This window comes from Miniopterus natalensis, chromosome 17, assembly GCF_054644295.1.
Source record: "Miniopterus natalensis isolate mMinNat1 chromosome 17, mMinNat1.hap1, whole genome shotgun sequence".
Classification (NCBI taxonomy): Eukaryota; Metazoa; Chordata; class Mammalia; order Chiroptera; family Miniopteridae; genus Miniopterus; species Miniopterus natalensis.
Genome location: NC_142097.1, coordinates 36,367,889 through 36,378,988, shown reverse-complemented (window position 1 = coordinate 36,378,988; position 11,100 = coordinate 36,367,889).

Sequence of the window (11,100 nt, the reverse complement as noted above, 5' to 3'; positions counted from 1 at the left end):
GGGCCCTGTGGGTGGGGGAAGAGTTTAGGCTTTGGCAGGCACCTGGGGTTCAGAGCCCCTGCCCCCAACAGCAACACACACACCTGGGGAATGGAGGGGGGCTGCCAGGAAAGGGGGAAAGAATGCAGCGGGTTGTTCTGGGGGGGGGGGGCAGAGAGGCAGGCCAGCGCTGGCACACCTGCTCTCTTCCCATTGGGGACACAGCTGTCAGCCGAGCATGCCGAAGCAACAGCACAGACTGGCAGCCTTTCATAGCTACAAAGACGAGCCTGGAGAGAACAGCCCTTCTCTTGACAGATGAAGAAATTTAGTCTCAGGTTGAGTGGCTTTCCCCAAGTCACCTCAAGTCACCACATTCCTCATCAGTCTTTCCCTGTCTCATCCACGTGTCTCTTTAAGTGACAAGCACAGGGGGAGGGAGGAGAGTGGCATCCTTCTGAGGTGGTGGAGACTGGGGGTCTTCCTCTAATTCCTCAGCACCACAGTGCCTGTCCCCAGAGATGGGAGGATCCTACACCCCAGCAGACACCAAGGATGTGGGAGGGGACCGTGAAAGAAGTGGAAGCTGGGCAGAGGGATCCGGGAAGGAGCCAGGGACAGCTGCTCAGAGTTCCCAACCCATTTGGATGCTTGGCACCTTTGGGACTCACCTGGACTCCTGGGTGTCTGCATGTGGTATGGAGCCTGGGGCTCTGAGGGACACATGGGCTCACATGTCACACTCAGCATATGGAGTGTATGCAGGAGGCTGTGTGACCTGAGTAGACCCAAGGTCATGCTGAGGTGCCAGGGAGAGGTGTGTAGAGGATGGGGCTGGGGTGGGGAGGAAGGTGGGCAGAAGAGGAAGGTGGCTGCCCCAGCCCTAGGAGGGGGGAAGTCAGGGTGTTGTCATTAACTGCGGTGGAGGGGAGAGAGGTGAGAGGAAAGTGGGGGCCCTGTGGCTTTTCCTCACACCAAGGGACACCAGTGCTCTTCAGTGCTGGCTGAGTGGATGCCCGTGATCAGAGCGGCCCTAGTGAGGGCGAGGACCAGCCTGAGGGGGAGGCAGTGGCCCAGGCTCTCCTCCTCAGAGCCACCCAGATCTCAGGCGGTCCTAACAGCTTGGTTTTTCAGGCTTTGAGGGCAACAGGCCACCTGTGCCAGTGAGCTTCTGTCTGCTGGGAAGCAGCAGCAGTCTGTCCACCAGTACGGGCTGGAGGGAGGGATTTTGAGAGTGGTACCCCTTCAGGCCCTGGAGGAGTGGTCCTGGGGGCAGGGGCGGGGGATGGGTAGAGAGGAAGACAGGTCTGAGGCTTAGCTTGTAACCAGGGAGCCCTTCCCTACTATCAGGAAACAAACTGTGCAGAAGGCAGGTGGAGGCGGGGGAGGCAGGTTTCAGCCAGGGCCTCGCCTCTGAGGAGCTCCTGAGAACCGAGTCTGGGAGGATGGTGGAGCCCGTGTTCTGTCCTGCCCATCCATCCTCAGGTCTAATGGTGTGGCAGTGGGACTGTGGCTACAGAACATCTGGGTTAGGGCTTGAGTTCAGCATGGAACAGCCTCTGCCTCCTTGAAACATCACAGAAGCAAAGGCCATTTGGGGTTAGAAGGTACTCTCATTGCCCTGGTTTACATGGAGCAAACTGATGCTGGGGCTGGTTGGAGGTGTGTCCCTGCATCTCCATCACAGTCACGTTTACTATAACGGCCTGTTGAACTGTACAGCTTCCCCGCTAAACTGCGAGTTCCAGGAGGATGGGGGTTGTGTCCGCCTCATTCTCTGGTTTTCCCAGAGCTTAGCTCAGTGCCTGGCACCAACGAGGCCCTCATTCAAGGAATGGGGAATGGAAGGGAGGGATGGCCAACATTCACACTCAACCCCCCAGTGGCAAGCTCACAGCCTCCTGCAAGAATGACATGAAGTGCCAAACCTCAGTAATTTGGAATTTGCAATAATACACAGTCATACAGACACTGCCACCTTGATGCCAATGAGTGAAAGCTGAAAGTAACAACTCTCTCTTTTTAGGTCTTTTTCATGCTGGAGAGGCATAAGGAGAAGAAACACTTTACACTTGGCTAGCACTTAAGACCTTTCTAAATTCTTTTGTATAAATGATCTAATTTGATATTTACAATAACCTTGGGAGGCAGAAGAGAGATAAGGTTGTTAGTTTGGTCAGCTACCTCCCAGCTGCCAGCAAGACGGGAGGCGTCCGGATCCTGCAGAACAGGGCCTGACCCAGCCGAGGGAGTGCAGCCTGCTCGGGAGATCACACCATCTCTTCATCGCCCTTCTAGGGAAGGACGGGCCAGCTGGAGAAAAACATCCCTTAGAAAATATACCCAACGCTGGAAGAGAATCAAGTCCAGACATAAGCCTCACATTTATGTTCAAATGACTTTTGGTAAGGGTGCTGGGACCATTCAATGGGGTAGGGGGGAAGGGAGGAAAGTCTTTCTACCAAATGGTGTTGGGACAACTGGATTTCCACATGCAAAAGAATGGAGTTGGATGCCTACCTCATACCACTGACAAAAATTAACCCAAAATGGATCACAGACTTAATGTAAGAGCTAAAATTAGAAAAATCTTACAAGAACGCATGTATAATCTTCGTGACCTTGGATTAGGTAATGGTTTCTTAGATCTGACACCAAAAGCACAAGTTACAAAAGGAAAATTAGATATATTCGTCTTCATCAAGTTAAAAACTTTTGTGCTTCAAAGGACACCATCAAGAAAATGCAAAGACAACCCACAGACTGGGAGAAAGCATGTATATGATAAGGGACTTGTGTCCATAATGTATTAAGAGCTCTTACAATTTAACAATAAAAAGACAACTCAGTTAAAAGCTGGGCATAGGATTTAAATAGACATTCTCTAAAGAGACACGAAGCACACATAAAATGGTGCTCAATGTCATTAGTCATCGGGGAAATACAAACCAAACCACAGTGAACTACCACTTTGCACCCACCAAGACACCTAAAATAAAGACGGTAGACAATAACAAATGTTGTTGAGGATATGGAGAAATTGGAACCTGTGTACATTCCTGATGGGATTGTAAAATGCTGAAGCAACTTTGGAAAACAGATTGTTGTTTCCTCAGAATGTTAAACCTAGAATTACCATGTGACCCTGCGATGCCATATCTGGGTATCTACCCAAGAGAACTGGAAACATATCCACAGAAAAACTTTTACATGAATGTTCAAAGCAGGGCAATATTATTCATAACAACCTAAAATTGGGAAAACCCCAAACGTCCATCCACTGATGAATGAATAAACAAAATATGATACATTTATACAACGGAATATTGTTTAGCCCTAAAAGGAAATATTTCTACAACATGGATGAACGTTAAAAAGATTACGCTAAGTGAAAGATGCCAGTCATAAAGGGAAGATATGTATAAATCCATTTATATAAAATGTCCAGAATAGGCAAATCCATAGAGACAGGAAGTAGGTTAGTGGTGCCAGGGGCCGGCGGGAGGGGGAATGGGAGAGATTGCCAATGGTAAGGAGTTTCTTCATGGAGCGATGAAGGTGTCCTAGTGAAATTATTAGTGATGGTTGCACAACTCTGCAAATATAGTAGAATCTCCTGATTATTGGTCTGTTTTCAGACGAGCCTGTGGTTCTCTCACTGAATACCCTCTTTGTTTAGCCCAAACCTGCCCATCTCCCGAAGCCCTCACATGAACAGCACCTTCCCCGGACTTGGCCAATACTTTGAACTCCTTGGTCCGCAGACAGCTCTCACCTGCCACTCCCACACTCACCCAGCAGTGACTGAGGTGGAAAAGTTGGTGAGCTGTGGATGTGCTGGGCTTGGGGGGTAGGGGAGACTCAACACCTCCTGAAGACCCTCTGGGGTGGATGCCTGGTCCAGCAGCAGCCAGAGGCAGGAGGCAGGCAGAGAAAAAGAGCAAAGGATCTCATGACTGCAGAAGGGGGAGGGGGCCGAGGAGCCTCAGGGGTGGCAGGAGTGAGAAGAACTGGCCACCCACCTCCTCACAGTGAAGGACGAGGGCCTCATTTCTGTTCTCTCCCATGACCTAACCTGCTTCTAGAATGTTCCTCCTAGGAACATGCTTTTCAAGGCATCATCACCCCTTTCAACTCCTCCCTCCCTCTTCTCTCTCCATCCAGTCAGCTGCTGTCTCCTCTCTGTCCCTTGTCCCTTCTGCACACCCCTGAATCCCACTTCTCTCGGTCTCTGCGACAGCCCCCCGCCCGGGGCCACCTTCCTCCGCTGCTTCTGGACCTTCACTCTGAAATATAAATGTGGCCAGGGCACTGATCAACCTGAACCTTCCTTAGGAGGAAGTCAGGCAAGCTCTGCTCACATCCTAGTGCTGACCAGTGGAAATTCCTGTGTTTCCTCGGCTTGAAATGTGAGTCTTCCAGCAACTGGTCTGACCAACTCCTAGCCCTCCTTTCAGGGCGCAGCCCGAATGACATCTCTGGCAGGGGCCTGGCGCCGCCTCAGGAACTGCTTATAAACACCCGGGAGTCTATTGCTGAGACCGTCTCCAACATAAGCACCGTGGTCCCCGGAGAAATGTGTGGAGAAACAAGTGAGAGAAAGGAAAGGAGGGAAACATTTTTAATGAAGACCAGGCAAGATTAGGCAACAGGAGACAGGACAGATATGAGGCCAAGATTACTCAGCTGTTCCTGGCCCGAGAGGCGGGGACGGATTGTCACTATCCACGGCCTCACCCTGGGCCTGGTGTGGAGACGTGCCCCTTCCCTGACCCAGCTTCCCAAGTCGGGAGCTTGACACCCAGAGGCAGAGTGCAGTGGAGACAGGATCCAAAGAGGCTTACTTGCCACAGGGCATTATCCTCGGAAAGGAACATTAAAAAAACACAGTATCTTTCTCATTAAATTTGTGCTTAACATGAAGCTGGAGGGGGAGAGCTTAAACACAGACACGAAAGTTATGAAAACTTTTTCACAGGATAAGTGTGCCAAGTGAAGGCAGGAAGATCGAATTCTGTCGATGCTCTGCATTTAGAGGGAGAAATCAGATGCATACAAACAAACTGGGGACTTTTCGGATGAAAAGATCTGCAGGTTTTCACGGATGCCTCGGTTCAGCATGAGCCACAGGGCTGCCGGGCTGCACCGACAGACTCACATGGACTGGATCAGGGCCCCCTCTGTGCCATCAGACCAGCCTAGGGTTTTTCTCAAACATAGGCGTGCAGTTCATGAGGGATCTGGAGGCATCTGCAGTCCATTCACAGGAGGGTGAGCAGATGCAGAGCGCTCTGGAAACCAGCCCTTCCCAGGAAGCGCCAAGGGTGGTTTCTGCTGGAGAAAGGGAGCTACCTCTCCAGTTGGGGGGGGTGGTGTCAAAGAGAGAAAAGACTCATGAAGTATCTCCCTGGAGAGCAAAGGGAAGGACAATAAGTATAGACGATGAGGCAGGAGACAGAGTTAGCATAAGAAAGCGCTTTCTAACAATCAGAGCAGTCCAGCCCATGGAGGGAGTGAGCGTCCCGTCCCTGGAAATGTTCAAGTGAGGGTGATGTCACAGATATGGTAGACAGCACTGGCAAACAGCCCATTGTTAAGAAATCCCACGTTTTGATATACTGTGTCTCTTTAATAAATGACATTTATCCAAAGTAAAAATTATCCCATTTTAATAGTAAAAAAAACCCTTTACTATCAATCACCTGGTGCTTAGGGAGGCCTGGGGTCCACGGAATAGAGGAAGTGACTCAGCTGTGGGGGTCCAGAGATGCTTCTAAAGAGGGGAGGGTATGCGTTTCACCAGAACCACCATCTTCCAGCAACTCGCCAAAATGGCTGAGACAAAGGGAACGAGGAGAGATGTGGCTGTGGGTCCCCTGGGCCTTTTAGAAACATGGAGCTGTTCCTTTGGCCACATACACGTGAATCTATAAGAAAGGTGGTATTGTGGACATCAAGGGAATGGGCACCCTTCAAAAGGAAGGCCCCACAAATGTTACCATGGCAAAACTGGAAGAGTCCACAGTGTGACCCTGTGGGCATTGTGGGAAACAAACAATTAAGGGCAAGATGCTTGCCAAGAGAATTAATAGACGTACTGGGCATATTAATGACCCCAAGAGCCGAGATGGCCTCCTGGAATATGTGAAGGGAGATGATCAGAAAGGCAGCCAGAGAACAAGGTACCTGGGTGACTGACAGCCAGCCTGCTCTGCCCAGAGCGGCCCACCGTGAGAACCAGGGGAGAGGAGCCTGAGCTGCTGGATCCCCTTCCCTGGGAATTCATGGCTTAATAGGTATTTAAAAAACAAAACAAAACAACAAAAAAAAACCTCTGGGCTGTAAAACAAAAAAGGAGGTTGTGCTGGTGCTGAGGCTTGAGGAAAGACTTGGGCTCTGCAAACAGACAAAGGGAGGTCTTTGCAGCAGGGAAAGACTGGAGGTGAGAACACAAGCTCCAGCATCAACTACTGAGAATAAAGTGGGACTGAGATGAGGCTGGAGGGTGCAGGTTCGAAAGGACCAGCACGCTCTGCTCCCAGGCTGGTCAGTTCAATGGGGGCCGTGCAGGAAGACGGCATGTGTGGGGAGGCAAGAGGAGAGAGCCAAACAACAGAAAACAATAGACAAAATTCAATTACTTTCAAAATAAGACCTTCTGTTATCAAAAGGCACCCCAAGAAAACTCAAAACAAGTCACAAACGATGAATAATTCCTGCAACGCATTTAAATGACAAGGGGCTGATATCTAGAATATACAAAGAACCATATGAATCGATAAGAAAAACAGGCAAAGGAAAGAAACAGAACAGCACAGAAGAGGAAGCACAAATGCCCCATAAACATATGCAAAGATGTTCCACCCCATTTGTCAACAAAGGAATGAAAAGTTGCCATACTCATGAAATTGGCGCAAACTTAAAAAGTGGACAATGCGGAGTGGCCGCAGCGGTGCAGCAACGTGGGACCCCTCAGCCGCTGCTGGCGGGAACGCAGATCAGCGCGACCGAACAGGCGGCAGTTGGACACGTGGACACTGCCCTCGACCCAGCAACTCGACTCCCGCTACATTCCCGAGAGCCGTATATCTCAAACTGGGATGGGGACCAGTTTTGTTTTTGTTTTCATTTTCAATCTGTTGGGGGACTAGCACTTCTATAAAATGTAATAAAAAATTCCTAAAAAGATGAAGTGAACAAGAAGACATACAACATACGAGCGCCGATATTTTATTTATGTGCAACAGACACAAAGTTCCCTGTGTAAACCAAGGGGATGTGTACAGGACTCTTCCTGGGAAACTGTTCTGTAACAGGGAGAAGCAAGAAGTCACTCATGTGTCCAGCGACAGGACTGGAGACTAGAGCATGGACTACGGACCGTTACAGAGCCGAGAAAATAAACGAACGGCAGCTCTACGCGACAGCTCCAGTAAGGTCTCAGAAACACAGCTGCCAGAGAGGAAACAAGCCTCAGGAGACTCTAATATGATGCCTTTTTTTAAAAAAAGCTTTCTGAAGTGTAACTTCCATTTCCATGTTGTAGTATAAGTCACCCATTTTAAGCACACGATTTAATGATTTTTAGGTTATTTAGAGAATTGTGCAACGATCACACTGCCTAATTTCAGTGCATTTCCATCACCCCAGAATAACCCTCATGGCCACTTCCAGTCACTCCCCATTCCCACCCCCGGCTGCAGGCGACCTCTGATTTCATTCTGTCTCTACAGATTTGACTTTTCTGGACATTTCACATAAACGGAATCATACACTATGGGGTCTTCTGTGTCCGTCTTCTTTCACTTAGCATCATTAGAGTTCACCCATGCTGTAGCATGTCTCAGAACTTCATTCCTTTTTGTTGCGAAATACTCTTCCATTGTGTGGATACGCCACATTTTGTTTACCTATCATTAGCCAAAGGACACTTGGGTTGTGTCCACTTCTGGGCTACTCTGAATAAGGCTTTGCATGGACGTCTTTGCTCAAACATGGTTTCATTTCTCTTAAGTACATGTCTAGGAGGCAGCTTTTAAAATAAAGCTCTAAAGCAAGAAAGACCAAGCAGTGTGAGATACATACAAAGTACTGAAACTATTCTTGAAAAGAGAAGACAGTGATAAATAGGGGTGTGGGTGGGGGCGGGAGATGGCAAAGGGAAGGACAGGACTCGGCTAGACATGAGGGGTGTTGGGTCCTGGGTGGTGGGCCTAAGGGTGCTCATTTTATTATGCTTCATAACCTATGTATACATTAGATAGCATATGTACATACATATTTCGATTATACATAATATATATTGCATAATAAGAAAATATATATTTTTAAATGAAGCCTGTCGTCATTACCCTGACAAGCCCACTGGGTCCTCGTTTTGGGATAATCAGGTCCCTATTCCGGCCACCCGTCTGTCCTCCTCGCCCAGCCTGCTCCGGGCTCCCTCCGCTCCAGTCCCACCGCTGCCCCGCCTCGCGTAGACCTGCCTCATCCCTCCGCCTCCCGGTCAGCCTCGCCTTCCAGTCCAGGCCAACGCACACCTGTGAGAATTCCTGAAGCTGAGTCGGGCCACAGCATCCAGCCGCCTGAAACCCTCCCCTGGCCCATCATCGCCAGACGGGCAGAATCCACACTCCCGAGGCAAAGTCCAAAGTCAGTCCTGGTGTGGCTCCTGCCTCCTGCACAAGCCCAGTTCTCGCCCTACCTCCCTGGTCCCTCTATCAGTCCCCTGGCGGGTCTGGCCCCCGATAAAGTGCTTAACAGTCAGCAATAAGGGACGAAAGCTAGAACCACGAGGTATATAAAACAATCAGCAGATAACAGCCAAGTTGCAGCTGTCCTTTCTTCCTTACCTTTTATTCCAAATAGTCTTTCTTTTCTTCTGTAGTTAAAATTTTACTTCTTTCATATATGGGCAGTGAGAGAAAATGCAGTATTTTTTCAGACTGTCCTTACTTGGCATCTGTGTTCTGCAGGAGCTGGCCCCACTGGGGTCTCGCGCACACCCTGATCTCTTGGGGCCCCTGGGACTTTCCTTCCATCCCTTCTGCCTGGAATGCCCTGTCCCCACCCCCACCCGATGCCTGGTCATCACCCCTGGTCCTTCAAAGGCTGACCTGACCTTTCTTCCCCCAAAGCCTGTCCTTAGCACTCGGTACAGCATTCAGTGGGTAGGACTGCAACTGTCTGTGTGTCTGTCTTTCCATGCAGCTCCAGGATGGTAGAAAATTGGGCACCTCTGCACTCGCATTTCCAGATCCTGGGGCAGCCCAGGTAGCCCATGGACATGGCAGGTTTGCCGACTAGAACAAATGAATTCCAGCCTCCTTTGCAGCAGGTAAGTGTGGGGCTGGGGTGGGGCTGTGGGGGTGCCCAGGCCTCAGCTGTCAGGCTGTGCTGCCTGGGACTCCGCACCGCCTTCTCTCTCCTGCTCTGGGGGCCTGGCTGGGTGCCAGCGAACCCCCTCCACAACCCCAGTGGGGCCCAGCTTGGAGCTGGGTGGTGGCTGGGGGCTCTAACTGGCTTTAAGGCGCTCCCTAGCACCTGTGTGTATCTTACCCATTGTTCCCCCTGAGAGGAGCCAGGAAATGAATGAAACTGCCCACACTCTAGAGCCCAGGGAACCTCAGTCAGACAGGAAGACAGATGGAGGGAAGTGAGAGGGGCTGTGAGAGAAAAGCTGAGAAACCGAGAGGCAAAACAAGGCCTGCGGTGACTGACTCAGGGAGAAAAGCAGGGAGGTGGGGACTGAGGATGGGACACAAACCTCCTCCTGATTTCCTTCCTGGAGGGGAAAGCTGGCCCAGGTGAGTGTGATGTTGGGGCTGATGGCCTCCTGTTCAGGCCACACCACCAGCCACAGGGAAAACCTGGACTGGACGAGCCTGGCAGTGACCTACTGACTCTGACCCAATGCCCAGATTCTCCAGTACGTGATAGACATGGTCATGGTCAGACATAACTCCAGTGATGGGCCTGTGGACACTCAGAGGCCCCAGGACCCGCTGGTGGCGCCCCTGCTCCACACTTCACATCCCCGACCTCTGCCCTCTCTGATGACCTGCTTCCATCCCTGCTCTCCTCTGCTCCTAATTTCTCCTGTGCTTGGGAAAGAGGGGCATTAGAGGGCAGGGATACACACATTCCTGCCTCAGGGCCTTTGCCCTTCCATCCACTTCCTTGGGCTGGAGTTACCTTCCTCAGGACCTTCACCTGGTTGCACCCCAAATCCTCTCTCCTTAGAGAGCCTTCCCTAGCACCCCTCAACAACAATCTTCCCTCCTGTGACGCTCCAGTCCTTCCTCCTGCTTTATTTTCTTCATGCACCTGTTGTGACATGCAATCTGTGCATGCGTGTACATTTGTACGTGTGTATATGCTGTTTGTTAGTTTACTTTTTCATGACTTGTCTCCCCCACTTCACATGCATTACATGAAAGCAGGGACCTTTCCAATTTCTGTCTCCAAAGGGCCTAGAACAGCGCCTGACACAAGTAAGTGCCCAATAAACCTTTGTGGAAAGAAAGAAAGGAATTGAGGAAGGAAGGGAGGGAGGAGGAAAGAAGGGAAGGAGGGAGGGAGGGAAGAGAAAAAAGACTTCCTCCCTCCCCCTCCCTCCCCAAGGGCTGCAAGAGACACACTAGGAGTTTGAGAAAGGCCACCCCCTTTATTGCCTCCCACCTTGGGTGCCCAGTGCTGTTGTGCCACCTCCTGCACCGGGCTGGTCCCCACCACTGTTCAACCATCTCACACCCTTGGGGTCCTCGGGGTCCACAGAGGTAGGAGCTGGCCTGACTGTCCTGATTGTCGTTGCTTCTCCATCCTACAGTGTGATTTTGGCTCATGGGCAGGTAGGTCACTCAGCCTCAGGGTCAGCTTGGGACACACAGCCTTTGATGTCCCTCAGCCCAATTCCCTGGAATTCTGGGGGTCCCAGGTGACTCACTGTCTTCATCGGTGGCTCAGGAAACTTTGTGGCCAATCCCCTGCTGGCTGCTTCTCCTGCCACATCCAGTGGGAGGCTGCTCTGCTGGATGCTCTTGCTGCTCTCGCTGGAGCTGCTGCCTTTCTGGCCACCTCTGCTCTCCCTGAAACTGGAACATAGGTTTTCTCCCTGAGTGA